The following is a 15,688-nucleotide window of genomic DNA, read 5'->3' on the forward strand; positions in this document are numbered from 1 at the left end:
ATCAGATCAAAGCTTTTGAATCCATGAAAGAACAAAGGCCCAGTGCTTTAGAATCGGGAGGATGGACGGAACTGAAGCAGGAGGACTGCAAGTCCAAGGCCTGCTGGGGTAACGCGGTGAGCTCCTTCTCCCAAGACAGAAAGTAAAAACCAACCTCAGGGGTTACCTGCTGAGAATGGAAATTAAACGAACATTGGCACGGGGCAGTTTTAAACAAGAGTGGAAGTCAGTCTGTCGCTAGCTCCGCAGGAGGGATGCAATCAGCTTAGGACTTGGTGACTGGCAACCTCAGCTCCCATGGAGGAGGGCACAGTTAACACTCAGGGAAGCTGGGCTGGTGCCTTCAGGTCTTGGTATCTTTGTAGCGGGACACAGCTCTAGGACAAAGAAGGCTAAAACTCCCTGGCCTCTAACCTTGCACTGTAACTGAAGAGTCAAGTACGTGTCTGCTAGGTCTGTGGTTTCAACACGATTCATTGTAAACATCCTATATTCTTTCCTAAGTAATTGTAGAGTGTGAGCTTGTATCTATGTCTGTGTCAAATTATTTATTCTACAAAAAGCAGCACAAATACCGTTCACTGTGGTTCCAACACAAATTCCTTAAAAAGTACATTAAGGCCATGTATAGAGTCAGGGTGAACCGCAGACGACCCTGGCGTAAGTCGCACGACTGATGAAGAGCTTTGGGTACGGGAGGGGCAGCAGTGGCTGCCTTGTGTTCTCCTCCTGGGTCAGCTTGTGTTCTCCTCCTGCATCAGCTTCGAGGACCCGTTAGTCCCCCACGTCGCCATCGCGGTCTCCAATAAGCCAGAGAAAATGGAAACTTAAGGCCAGCAGAGCTGTCCAGAGCAGGTCACCCAGCGCCATCAGGTAGGGGATGGAGAAACTGTCCGGGTCCTTCCCTTTCCTCCAGAAGCGATGGACCATCCAGTCTGCGATCCACAGCAGGGTGAACACCTGTAAGAGAACCAGGCATGACCACTGTCAGCTGCATCTCCCTGCCCTGAACACGGCCAAGGGTCTGAGCTGCTTGTTTCTGGGAGGAGCAGCATATGTCCGGGTCAAGAAGCACGCTTGAGAAGAGACAGCTAGTTAACAGGACTGTAATCCTTTCCTAACAAGAGAAGCCTAGACTCCAGATGCTGCAGCAGCCCACTTGTCACAGGCAACGTCTCGCCTCCATCCAGCTGCGGTCCGTGGTGTTTTCTTCTCTGCCTTGGGTTTCAAATGGCCAAGGACGGCCATTCTATCTCTGGCCCCTTTACCAGGACGGAGCGTGGCTTGTCCAAATCTGAGAGACAGGTGCCAAAGTTAAGATCCCCAGGGGTAAGTGCCAGAGACGGCACCGCCGGGCCCTGGCACCCCTGCGTGAGGCTTACTTTCCTTACTGCTCCACTGGCCAAGGTTGCCTGGCAACCACATAAAGCTAATTCAGACACTGTTTTGAGTGTGTAGGGAGCAGAGAATAATAGAGTCTTGAACTTATGTACTTTAAGATTTGGAATTTGGTTTGTAATTTCAGCCCTTGAGAGACAAAGAAGGATTGCTGTGAGTTCACAGGTCACAGAGTGAGTTCAAGGCCTGGTTTATGGTACAGAATGAAACTGTCTGAAAACCACTGGATTTGAAACTCAATTTATTCTTCTGGCCAATTCCTTATTAATCTGAGTCTCTACTGATTTGAGAAAACAAAACAAGCCTCAAAGCAGAAAGGTACAAGGATCCCAGACCAGCTGCCAGAGCCAGTGGTTTGCAGTCCTGCCTCAGAGTGCCACAAGCTTTAGACCCAGTAGCAGGATCTGGTTGGTCTTGAAGCAACACCTCTGCTCCAAAAAGGCACTCACCTTGCACCTCCTCCAAACCCAGAAAATACACTGCAGCACAGAAGGAGACGCTATATAGAGCTACAGCTCTGCCTGACTCCTCAAGTCTTCCATGAACGCTAGCGCTGTCAGTTCAGAATCCGTGGCTTTTATTGAAAAGGTAATTTGGAACACACGTGTGAGCACCCCCACACACTGGCTCCTAACATCAGTGACCGCTGTGACATTTCACCTCCAAGCCTCTCTAAAATGCGTGGTCTTGCCTTTGCTGTGTGTCCCAGCTGTGAACCACAGAGGAAGGAGCCTGCTGTCACACGTGGTCACACACAACAGTCTTTGCGCCTCCGCTTTGCTCTCTCCCCCACATTCTCCTTCCATTTCCTCTGCACCACAGGCCACAGAATCAAACCAGCTTCTAGCATGGTGTCTTTTTAAAAGCGTTCTCACAATGTTCAAACAGGTTTCCATTTTTAAAACTCTTTTCTTAAGGTTATCAAGACATATTAGTGTTTTCTTGGACCTCTGGGTGTAAATTATGAGGATCATGGTATCAGAGTCTTCTTATTGCAACATGTTTTGCCTCGAAGTTAAATTACTGATCAAGACACAGACGCTTTCCACACCAGACGCCAAAGCAAGGGTGCACTGTGTCCTAACATCGTCGGCTCTCTATGGAATATGCATAACTTCTCTGGGTAAATATGCCTCCTCAGAAGGCAACTTTATAGCCCTGGTTAATTATGCAAGTTATAAACGTATTGTCTGGAATTTAAAGAAATATGCAAGCACAAGAATATCTATTTGCTTTGGATGCTATTGACTTTCTAGGCGGGCTGCTCCTCTGGGCCAGACCAACACTCGCATGCATTAGCGTCTCTTTAGTGCTGTGCCTACCAACAGCAGCCTTGTGTGTTGTGTGAGGAAGGATGACTGCATTGGCGGAGGGACGTTTAGGAACATGACACAAATAAACCTCAGGAATAGAAATGAGCACAGTCCTTCCTAACTGGGCTCTGCAAAGGTTGAATCCATGTCCGTATAAGACAGCCTCCTCTAGTCCGGTCTCCAGGATGGAAAACGCTGCTGAGATCTAGTATTTAAATGTCTGGGGTAATTCAAGGTCAGCAGGAATTCAGTCTACTTCTGATCTTCAGATAAAACGTCATTCTGATCTGGTTGTTTTTATGGGGTTTGGGGGTGAGCAGTGCTAACGTTCGGCATCCTTTGCTCCTAAGGATGACAGTGAGAACTGTTATCAGAGACTTCTCTAGAGGGGAAACCTGAATGGAGAAAAGGTTGAAGGGGCTTGTCTGGTCAGACACCAATTGAGAATGAGGTCCAGCTGAGGTCATGAGACTCCAAAGGCTACACTGTTCTCCCATCCCACCCCGGCTCTGCCGAACAGAACCTGGGGGTGACTGGGAAAAGAGAAGTTTTCTCTCTGTGGATTAGTACACGACACAACCGGACCCAAGCCTCAGAGAGATGTCCCCTCCCAAACAAGGGACGGGAGCTTAACATTTTAGCAGCACTGCAAACACCTCAACCATGAAGACCAACTGCAGATGCTCAGCAAATTTTGGAAGGTGGTGTCCTTTTAAAGGCATCACTGAACAGGCAAAAATCCTCAGAGGCCTCAGAGGGAGAGGGCCACAGGCATGCTGAGGCGCCTGGCCCTAAGCAGCCTTGAGCAGGATGCTTCACTGGGCACAAACCACACCCAGGCATCGGTGCTCTCAGCCTCTCCAGCAGCCTGAGGAGCCTTCTAGGTTTTTGTTTTTGTTTTCTGTGGAGGGAAGGGTCTTTTCAGCGCACACTTCCATATCAGTGTTCATGGCTGATTGAAGTCAGGACAGGAACTCAAAGGGCAGGAACTGGGGGCAGGAGCTGATGCAGAGGCCATGGGGGGTAGGCTCTCACTGGCTTGCTCCCCATGGCTTAAGTGCTCGGTCTTCTCTTTATTTAATTTTTTGAGCAGCACAGGGCACAGGGAACAGAAGGTAAAGGTAAAATCTTTCCCAGGTGGGTCATCTAACAGAAGATTCGAAGACTAAAACTCACTCCCTCCATAAGAAGTAAACCTGTCCTCAAAGACGGACATTTGTCTGACTACATGGAGAGAAAAAAAATCATCCCTAAGAAAAAAATCCATAACCACAAACGGTCGTTCAAGGAACTGAATGAGCCACGTGCCCTGAACATCTGGGCTGGATATTTTAACAGGGCCTCAGATTGACAGTACCCTAAGGCTACTGGATAAAAACAAATCTTTTCTGAAGGTCTGGAGAGATGACCTCAGCGTTTGTTAAAGCACTTGCCACGCAGGTGTGAGGACCTGAGTTCAGATCCCCAGAACTCTCGCAAAGCCAGCTACAAACCCTTTGCTCCTACAGCCAGCCAGGAGACAGGGACAGGGCGGTCCCTGGAGCGCTACTTCGGCATATGCTGTGGCAAACACGAGAGGACCTTCTGACCCCCATGTGCAACATGGCACATGTGCATCTGTGTTCACACACATACAGCCATGGCCCTTCCATACTGAGTTTGCTCTCGAAGGAAGGAGAGGACTCTTGCAAGTAAATACTCCTTTGATCTACACACACATACACAGACACACACACACATGCAAATAAGTATAATTTATAAAATTTTAAAAGGCATATGTAGAAAAAACGGTGAAAGATCGAAGCTGGGCTGGATCGTGACTTCTGGTATCTGTAGGCGACCCTGACCCTGTTATGCTACAGTCCTTAGCTTCTAAGAAGAGGCAAGCCTACTGCGCTGACCCAGGCTAACACTCCCCAGCGGCTTGACAGACGTGCCCCATTGGCACGCAATGCCGAGACACGAAGCCATCCAGTCTCAGGAACAGCTCAACACTTTGAAGATGTCAACAACAACACAAATGGCCCCTTACTTTTGCAAACATAGTTAATAAGACAGCCCTGGGCCCCCGAGGTCATGATTTCATTTCCTTACCTCAAATAATAACAGCAAATAAATAATAACTAAAGATAGTAAAGGGGGGCTGGAGTGATGGCTCAGCAGTTAAGAACACTGGCTGCTCTTCCAGAGGACCCAGGTTCAATTCCCTGCACCCACACGGCAGCTCACAACTGTGTGTAAATCCACTTCTAGGGGACCTGGCATCCTCACCCAGACATGGAGGCAAAACATCAAAGCACATAAAATAAAAATCTTTTTTAAATAAAATGTTTAGTAAATTATCTCAGAAAAATGACTTCTATTTTCTTCCACTCACAGGCTAGCACAGCGCACAGACGTGAACACAAGCAGCCATGATCCCTGAGAGCAGGGGAGAGCCATACCCAGGAGCTGCTCTAGAAACTGCAGGTCAGGCCAGATTTCTGTGCTTCCCTCAGGGCTGAGGAGAGCAGTCAACGCTATGATGACCAGCTCTTGAGCAATACACGCGCACAACAGCGAAAGCACTGGGAATAAATGCCGCGTCTACTAATGGGGAAACCTGAGTCCCCAGGCCAACAGCCTGAGAATGCCACACACAAGCAGTTAGTGTCAGGCCACAAGCCCTTCAACTGTGAGTGGATTCATTGCTCTCGGGACTTAAGAGACACCCCTTCATCGATTCAAATGAAGATTTACTGAATAAATAAAAAATAAAAACTTGATAGTGGCGTGGTAAAATCGGAGGATGAGAAAGCATTGTGGTGACTGCTTGAGACCATGACCCAGCCGCCCTTCCTGGGCTTCCCCTCAGCCCACCACTTCAGATTCCGTGTATACACGCCTTTCCTCTCCTGGCACGGTTCTGTCCTCTCTCACTCTGTGTATGAACTCAGCAATCTAGGATCCCACATTGTGCTGCTCTCTTGTAGAGAATATCTGAGCACACTTACTAAATACGGTGCTAATGTTTATTATCAAGCAATTATAAAGATAATAAAATATACTTTAAACACATCCGGCAGACAGAAGCTTTAATTTTTATTTCTATAAATACTGATGGATCTGCACTTTGAAAGCCACTGCTTCCCAGCATGAAGTAATAAGGGCGGCGGGGCCGCTTCCCCAGCACCCCAGCCGCCCGCTCAGCTAGCTTATGCCCCAAAATAATTACACAGACACTGTATTCTTTTAAGCACTGCTTGGCCCTTTAGCTCTAGCACTTACAGGCTAATTCCCACATCCCGATCAACCCATCTCTAATAATCTGTGAGAACCGGTCTTACCGGGAAGATTCTAGCCTATGTCCATCCTGGGTCAGAGCTTCATGCCGGGAGCGGGGCACGGCGTCTCTCTCAGGCATCTGCTCCCTAGAGGAGAGCTGTCAAGTCTCTGAGCTCACTTCCTCTTCCTCCCAGCATTTTGTTCTGTTTACTCCTCCCACCTATCCTCTAACCAATAAAATGGGCCAGGGCAGTGCCTTTATTAGCCAATGACCTTCCTCCATCATTTCCCCTTTTTTGGTTTAAACAAAAAAAAAAGGCTTTTTTTTTTTAAAAGATTGAGGAATTTCTAAATTCTGATGAGGAAGAGCAAAGGGTAGAAAGGCAAATTTTAACTACATCTGTGGGTAAGTCTCTCCGGGACAATTTCCACAAAGCTCTACCTACAGCTCTACCTGCCTTTCCAGTAATAACAACAGAGAAGGTGATTGGTTCCAAAAACCCTAGGGTCATCAAGGAGGATACATGGGAGCCTGTGCGTATGAATGATCTCAAGGAAATAAAACAGGCTGTCATGACTTTTGGGATGCAAGCCTCTTTTGTTAAAGAGATGCTAAGATCTTGGGCCACGACAAGCAGAGCAACCCCCTCAGACTGGCTCCAGCTGAGCTCTGCGGTACTCGAGAGTGGACCGCAATTGAAATGGAAATGCTTATTCAGGCAAGAGGCTAGACTCTTAGAACAGCAGGAAAAAGCAAAGGGAATTGACATTTCCCTAGATCAAATTCTAGGTGAAGGGCTCTTTTCTGATCCTCAGGAACAAGCTAATTTGGATGAAAACACACTCTCCATGTGTACTACAGCAGCCTTAAGGGCTTGGGACAGGGTACAAGACCCAGGACAGAGAATGGAATCATTTGTCAGAGTTAAACAGGGTCAGAGAGAACCCTTTAGTGACTTTTTACAAAGATTAACTAAGGCTGTACAAATAGGAATATCTGACCCAGAAGCAAGACGTATAATGATTGAGTCTTTGGCTTATGAAAATGCAAATGTGGAATGCAAAAGGATTTTGGGTCCTTTAAAGCTCAGATCAGCGCCGTTGGAAGAATGGGTCTTGCATACACTCAATGTTGATACATTTGATTATGGCACTGAAGCATGGGTAGAAGAAGCAATTTCCAATGGTAAAAGGAGACACCAGAATACCAAATGTTTTAATTGTGGAAAAATGGGTCATATTAAAAGGAATTGTAGACAACGGATTTTCAGAAATAATAATAATAATAATAATAATAATAATAATAATGCATCTTTCAGAAATAATAATGCATCTTCTAGAAATAACAGAAATAGGAGGACTCAGCCTTCAGGTTTATGTAGAAGATGTGGAAAGGGCAGACATTGGACGAATGAATGCAGGTCTACAAGAGATAGACAAGGCAACCTGATACAGCCGGGAAACGTGAGAGGGGGGGCCTCACAGGCCCCCATGGCAAACATGGTTCAGTCATATCCAGTTTCTGCAGAGAACGTGCCTCATCAGGACAATTAGGAAGCCCCATGCCTACTGTTACAAGCAATAATGATCAGAAAGATAAGTTACGTGTGTTTTGGCAAACTTCTATAAATGATCAAAGACCGAAACTGAGAGTGTGTGTAAATGGCATTTTTATTACTGGCCTGCTGGACACAGGTGCTGATGTAAGTATCATTACCCCAGAATCTTGGCATCCGTATTGGCCTCTTCAGAATGTAAATGTTCAGCTCCTGGGAATTGGAACCCTATCTCGAGTAAGGCAGAGCACGAGATGGGTTGAATGTATAGGGCCAGAGGGACAAATAGGAAAATTAAAGCCATATGTAGCCAATATCGCAATGAATTTATGGGGTCGTGACCTATTACAACAATGGAATACCGAAATTAACATTCCTGCTAAATCTAGAGCCTATATTTCTGAGAATAATATTAAAAGATATTACAAACAGAGAAAACCGGCCATTCGGGCTGTACAAGAACAAGCAATTGATGTCCCTTCAGAGATACCAACAGCCTTGCCTCTAAAATGGTTGACTGAGAAACCAATATGGACAAAGCAATGGCCTTTAGCTGAGGAAAAGTTACAGGCTTTAGAACAGCTGGTACAAGAACAATTAGATGCTGGACATATAGAAGAATCTACCAGCCCTTGGAATTCTCCTGTATTTGTGGTTAAGAAAAAATCAGGTAAATGGAGAATGGTGACAGATCTCAGGGCCATCAACAAGGTTATTCAACCTATGGGCCCTCTGCAATCTGGAATTCCTTTGCCCTCTTTATTACCAAAAGGATGGCCTCTCATAGTTATTGATTTAAAGGATTGTTTTTTCACTATACCTTTGCAAAAAGAAGATAGAGAAAAATTTGCCTTCACAGTGCCTACTTATAACAATTCTCAACCTTCGAGGAGGTTCCACTGGACCGTTCTCCCCCAGGGTATGTTAAATAGCCCCTCCCTGTGCCAATATTTTGTGAACCAACCATTGCAAATAATACGCAAGTAATTTCCCAAATCTATAGTATACCATTACATGGACGACATCTTGTTATCCGATTCAAACATGGATACCTTGAATAGACTGTTTGATGAAATAAAGATACTTTTACCTAAATGGGGATTGCAATTAGCTCCTGAAAAGATTCAGAAGGGAGATTCTGTTAATTATTTAGGTTATAAAATAGGTTTGCAAAAAATTAAGACACAAAAAGCACAAATTAGGAGAGATCGCCTACGGACTCTTAATGACTTTCAAAGGCTGTTAGGAGATATTTCCAGTCTACGACCAGCTATTGGAATAACACCTGATTTAATAATTCATTTGAACAAAACCTTGGATGGTGATAAAGATTTAAACAGTCCCAGAGAATTAACAGCTGAAGCAGAAAAGGAACTGACAATGATTGAGGAAAAATTACAACAGGCACATGTGGACAGGGTGAATCCAGAGCTCGATTGTATTCTCGTCATACTACCATCAAAAATTTCTCCTACAGGAATTTTAATGAAGAGAGATGATATTATTTTGGAATGGATCTTTTTACCACATAAACCAAGTAAGAAACTGAAAACTTATGTGGAAAAAGTCTCTGAGTTAATTATAAAAGGCAAGCTGAGACTTCGTCAACTAGCAGGCATAGACCCAGCAGAAATTATAGTGCCTTTCACTGCTGATGAACTAAAGAAATTATGGGAAGATAATGAACCATGGCAAAGAGCTTGTGCTAATTTTTTGGGAGACATTAATAACAACTATCGAAAAAGCAAGAGGCTTAACTTCATAAAGAGAACCTCTTGGATTCTTCCTCGAATTGTCCGTGATGCTCCAATAACTGGAGCCCGTACATTCTATACTGATGCCAATAAATCAGGGAAGGCAGGTTACAAATCAGAAGACTTGGATAAGGTGGAACAAAGTCCGTATAATTCTGTCCAGAAGGCGGAATTATATGCCATTCTTATGGTGCTAAGGGATTTTAAAGAACCTATTAATATAGTTACAGATTCACAATACGCAGAAAGAGTTATTTTACATATTGAAACTGCTGAATTTATACCTGATGATACTGAACTAACCTCATTGTTCCTCCAGGTTCAAGATTTGATCAGGAACAGGCTTTGCCCTATGTACATAACACACATCCGATCCCATACGGGTCTGCCAGGTCCTCTAGCACAAGGTAATGCAGAAATTGATCAATTATTGATTGGTAGTGTGCTACAAGCCTCTGAATTTCATAAAAAACATCATGTTAATAGCAAAGGTTTGAAGAAAGAGTTTTCAATTACATGGCAACAAGCTAAGGAGATTGTAAAGAAATGCCCTACTTGCTCTTTCTATAACCAAATGCCACTGCCTGCAGGGGCTAATCCAAAGGGCACCCAAAGGAATGAAATCTGGCAGATGGATGTGTTCCACTTTGCAGAATTTGGCAAATTAAAATATGTACACCACACCATAGACACGTATTCAGGTTTTCAATGGGCTACTGCCCTGAGCTCAGAAAAGGCTGATTCAGTAATCACACATTTATTGGAAGTTATGGCCATCATGGGTATACCTGCACAAATAAAGACAGATAATGGTCCAGCATATGTATCTAAGAAAATGAAACGCTTTTTTGATTATTATAATATAAAACACATTACAGGTATACCAAATAATCCTACAGGTCAGGCAGTTATAGAAAGATCAAATCGTACTATAAAGGATATGCTGAACAAACAGAAAGGGACTGAAAATACGCCCAGAAATAGATTACATAATGCTTTATTAACCTTGAATTTTCTTAACGCTAATGAGAAAGGAACGACAGCAGCAGAAAGACATTGGATAATGGAAAAGTCTGCTGAACTAAATCAACCGATTTATTTCAAAGATGTGCTGACCTCTCAGTGGAAGCCAGGAGATGTGCTACGTTGGGGAAGGGGTTTTGCTCTTGTTTCCACAGGAGAAGAAAAATTGTGGATACCATCAAAATTAATAAAGTTTCGATTTGAAGAGGAGAAACCTCTTGGAAAGGAGAAATGACAACTCATCCACAACGATGATATTCATACAGGTGGTAAGAAAAACATATAGAATGGGGGCAGTGTTCTGTTCTTATCTCCACAGGAAAACACTCATCTTTGAGAAATTCAAGGGACCCTGGATGTTTGGATACTGACAGATGGAAAAATACCTGCCCAATAGGAAATATCAAGACAACTGAATGGGTTGTGTAAGTAATATTAAACCATATTTCTAAATTTATAAAGCTGGTTTTGAAGTTGGACTCTGGCTCAGTCCCTCTCCAATTCCAAGCCTGTTAGTAAGAGAAAAACCCAGAGTTTCTGGAGTTTCTGTCTCATGTTAAGAGCCATGATATGGGACAGAAAGAAATATGAGTTTAGAAAACATCTTTGCTTTTCTTCATATCTATCATACTTTTCATTGAATATATCTATCATGTCTTTCATTGAATATATATATATATATGTCTATATATGTCTATATGATTAATGTTTAAGTTTTTCATAATGAACAATGAGTTTTTGCTGAAGTGACATTTGAAGTTTCCAGGAAGAAGATGGGGCCCCATAACAACAACTCCACCTGGTTGATATGACGTCATGATACTGATAGCGCTACTACAAGACCTGCTTTGGGTACCAGCTACACAAGACAGTTCCAACTTGGTTAGCTGAAATGGTGCACATCTTATACAACATTTTGGCCAGACCTGCACGAAAATACTCAGAGACTATTTGCAATTTTAAAAGACATTATCTTGAAATTTAACCATCATTTTACTTTCACAGGATCCCCCAGAAAGAACGTCGCCCCTATGACAGCTGGAAGTAATTCTAGAGAACGACGTCCCCTCTCCTAGTAAAGTTTGCCCTTGGGTTTAGGGACATCATTTAGGGGTTGATTATAATTAGTATATGATTGAGGGTTGGGGGAGGAATTTTATAAGCTCAGGGATCATTTTGAAAAAAAAAAGAGGGATGATGGGATAATAGACAAATATATTGGTATAGATTCTTGTATATTGATACAAAGTTAAATTATATTGACTATTGTACGCATGCATGTTTCTACCTCTGTTTAAAACATTTTTATGTATTGACATATATTGATATATATATATATATATATATTGTATATATTTACCATATTGCAGTGTACATTTCTACCTCTGATTAAGATACTTATATAATATTTGTGTATTGATATATATTTACCTACTGCAATGTATATTTGTACATTGTTTATATTTGGAGGTCATTGTCCTCATTTGTTTCACAGTCCTTTATTGTCTTAGTCTTTAAGTTAGATAGATATTGAGAATTATATAGACTAATTGTCATCTAAGTTTGTCATTTATAATTAGACTAATCAGGTTCTTTAGATATATAGAGATTATACTCAGTATAGATAGATAATCTTCAACCTCTTCAAAGAGCTGTAGAAAATGGCCTTTAATCTAACTCAGAGTTTCGTGATAGTGAGACACAATTGCTCCTGGCAACACCGCTCTATTCCCGAGAGAATGTTGAGCACCAAAAACACTCCACCTGGAGCCTTTCTATTTGGCAGAACTGGCCTTTGGGCAAAGAAATGCCCATACCTCAACCACTGACACAGATACAGAGCGTGCATCAATGGATAAAACAGGACTGTCATATCCTGCCAAGACAGGGTAAGATAGTTTTGAAAAGTTCCTTGCCTTTAATAATGGTATGTCAGTTATGTTAGGCCTTAGCCAAAATTGGTTGACTCAACGTTGCAAACGAGACTTTGGGTGATTGCCCAGGTAGTCAGTTGTCTCTGTCAATTGTTGCACATTTTGGATATATCTCGTTTGTTGAGTAGTGTTTATTCCCTTCTCAGATCTTTGACTGAGTTGAAGATTATATAATTGTAGTTACTCTTTACATTATTTGGACTTCTTGAGATAGAATGTTTAGCAAAGCTTTTGTTCTCAGTATTGTTTGTTGTATTTATTATTTGTTGTTATTGTATGTAGTTGTATTTGGTTTAGTTCTGTCTTATTTAGACAAAAAGGGGAGATGTAGGGATAAGTCCCGCCCCTTAAGGGGCGTGTTCGCCTCGGGCTAATGTCTGCCTATAAATTTGGCGAGCAAGCTCCGAGCTTCTTGCTTCTGCTTTCCTGGTCTCCGCGGGAACGGTGGTTCTGTAAGTCTATTTCTACATTAAAGCTATATATATATATTTTTACACTCTGTCTGCATTCGTTTACGCCGCTACACCAGCACAGACCAGATCTCCCAGAACACGGGCAGTCCTGGGGAAGCAGGGTAGCACACACAGCAGACTCTCCAGAGGCCAGAGGCTTCTTCTGCCTTCACTCCCCATCCACGTTCCCCAGGCCCACCCCTCCAGTTCCCTGAAGGCCAAACTCAAACTCCACCCCAGGCCTTATTTTAATCTGCTCCTGAAGGAGGCACCAAGTCTGTGAAGTTAAACCAGAAGCCAGAGGGGGAGAAGGTAGGGCAGCAGGAAACACTAAGGCTGGGATTATGGCGAGAGACCCAAGTTAAAAAAAGAATTATTAATGCCAAGGAAATACAGCCAGAGCAAAGCCATCTGCCTTACACTAAAAACATTAAAATAGTCTTAGTTGTATACTGAAAATTCATATTTTTAAAATATATAGGAAATATGTCGGGCGGTGGTGGCGCATGCCTTTAATCCCAGCACTCGTGAGGCAGAGGCAGGCAGATCTCTGTGAGTTCGAGGCCATCCTGGTCTACAAGAGCTAGTTCCAGGACAGGAATCAAAAGCTACAGAGAAACCCTGTTGCAAAAAATCAAAAAAAAATGATTATAATGGCCCTAAAGCCCTGACTTATAAACTTGAAGTTTAGGCATGTTACTTTAAAACGTACAAATAATGGCAGAAAAAGTAGCTAAAATATTTCAAAGTGATGGTCTGAGAAATAGATCTAAGGAAGTAGAACTTTTCGATACTATTTAATTTTTAAAATGTGTATATTTATTATAGCAGCATACATTTAAATGTTGTTCATTGGAATATATTAATTATACATACTAATGGGTTACATTATATTTTCATACACAGACATAATGTGTTTTCATAGTCACAAACATCCCATCCACTACCTCTCTCGCCCTGTCCTACTTCTCCAATCTCCTTCCATTTTCAGTCAGCACCCCTTCTGTGTGGGTGTGTGTGAGTGTGTGTGAGTGTGAATGTGCGTATGTGCAAGTGTGTATCTGTGTGCGTGCATGATAGCATGAGTGCAGGTGTGTATATGTGTGCGTGCATGATAGCATGAGTGCAGGTGTGTATCTGTGTGCATGATAGCGTGAGTGCAGGTGTGTATATGAGTGCGTGCATGATAGCATGAGTGCAGGTGTGTATCTGTGTGCATGATAGCGTGAGTGCAGGTGTGTATATGTGTGCATGCAAGATAGCGTGAGTGCAGGTGTGTATCTGTGTGCGTGCATGATAGCATGAGTGCAGGTGTGTATCTGTGTGCATGATAGCATGAGTGCAGGTGTGTATCTGTGTGCATGATAGCGTGAGTGCAGGTGTGTATCTGTGTGCATGATAGCGTGAGTGCAGGTGTGTATCTGTGTGCATGATAGCGTGAGTGCAGGTGTGTATCTGTGTGCATGATAGCGTGAGTGCAGGTGTGTGTCTGTGTGCATGATAGCGTGAGTGCAGGTGTGTATCTGTGTACGTGCATGATAGCATGAGTGCAGGTGTGTATCTGTGTGCGTGCATAATAGCATGAGTGCAGGTGTGTATCTGTGTGCATGATAGCGTGAGTGCAGGTGTGTATATGTGTGCGTGCATGATAGCGTGAGTGCAGGTGTGTGTCTGTGTGCATGATAGCGTGAGTGCAGGTGTATATAGGTGTGCATGCATGATAGCGTGAGTGCAGGTGTGTATATGTGTGCGTGCATGATAGCATGAGTGCAGGTATGTATCTGTGTGCATGATAGCATGAGTGCAGGTGTGTATCTGTGTGCATGATAGCGTGAGTGCAGGTGTGTATCTGTGTGTGTGCATGATAGCGTGAGTGCAGGTGTGTATCTGTGTGCGTGCATGGTAGCATGAGTGCAGGTGTGTATATGAGTGCATGCATGATAGCGTGAGTGCAGGTGTGTATCTGTGTGCGTGCATGATAGCGTGAGTGCAGGTGTGTATCTGTGTGCTTGATAGCGTGAGAGCAGGTATGTATATGAGTGCGTGCATGATAGCGTGAGTGCAGGTGTGTATCTGTGTGCATGCATGATAGCATGAGTGCAGGTGTGTATCTGTGTGCATGATAGCGTGAGTGCAGGTGTGTATCTGTGTGCCTGCATGATAGCATGAGTGCAGGTGTGTATCTGTGTGCATGATAGCGTGAGTGCAGATGTGTATATGAGTGCGTGCATGATTGTGTGAGTGCAGGTGTGTGTTTGTGTGCGTGCATGATAGCGTGAGTGCAGGTGTGTATCTGTGTGCGTGTATGATAGCATGAGTGCAGGTGTGTATCTTTGTGCGTGCATGATAGCGTGAGTGCAGGTGTGTATATGTGTGCGTGTATGATAGCATGAGTGCAGGTGTGTATCTTTGTGCGTGCATGATAGCGTGAGTGCAGGTGTGTATATGTGTGCATGATAGCATGAGTGCAGGTGTGTATATGTGTGCATGATAGCGTGAGTGCAGGTGTGTATATGTGTGCGTGCATGATTGTGTGAGTGCAGGTGTGTATCTGTGTACGTGCATGATAGCATGAGTGCAGGTGTGTATCTGTGTGCGTGCATGATAGCATGAGTGCAGGTGTGTATATGAGTGCATGATAGTGTGAGTGCAGGTGTGAGTGTGAATGTGCGCATGTGCAAGAGTGTGCAAGCATGTGTTTGCACGAGAGCGTGTAAGTGTGTATTTGTGTGTGTGCGTATGTGTGTCAATGTTTCTGTGAGAACTAACGTGTTTCATCAGAGTTGTTTACAAGAGCATGAGTAAGGCGTTTGTTTACATAAAAGAAAATTTCTAAAATTAAGTCTTCTACACAACACAGAAAGAGGAGTAGAAATCTAAAAAGGAAATAGGTAACAACAGAATTTTTAAGTTTGAAGGAAGCCGGGTAACCATGAAGACCATGAAGTGTCAGACATAGTGAAAACTATGTGACCCCGTATGCACAGACATAAT

The 15,688-nt window shown here is 43.5% G+C and overlaps 1 pseudogene; it reads right to left on the reverse strand.

Annotated features, from left to right (window-relative positions):
• Positions 1-699: 699 nt before the first annotated feature.
• LOC121443866 overlaps positions 700-15,688 on the reverse strand; it is an 83,952-nt pseudogene continuing 68,963 nt past the window's right edge.

Source organism: Microtus oregoni, unplaced genomic scaffold (assembly GCF_018167655.1).
Source record: "Microtus oregoni isolate MIOR12 unplaced genomic scaffold, Mior012 000113F_ref0000058, whole genome shotgun sequence".
Classification (NCBI taxonomy): Eukaryota; Metazoa; Chordata; class Mammalia; order Rodentia; family Cricetidae; genus Microtus; species Microtus oregoni.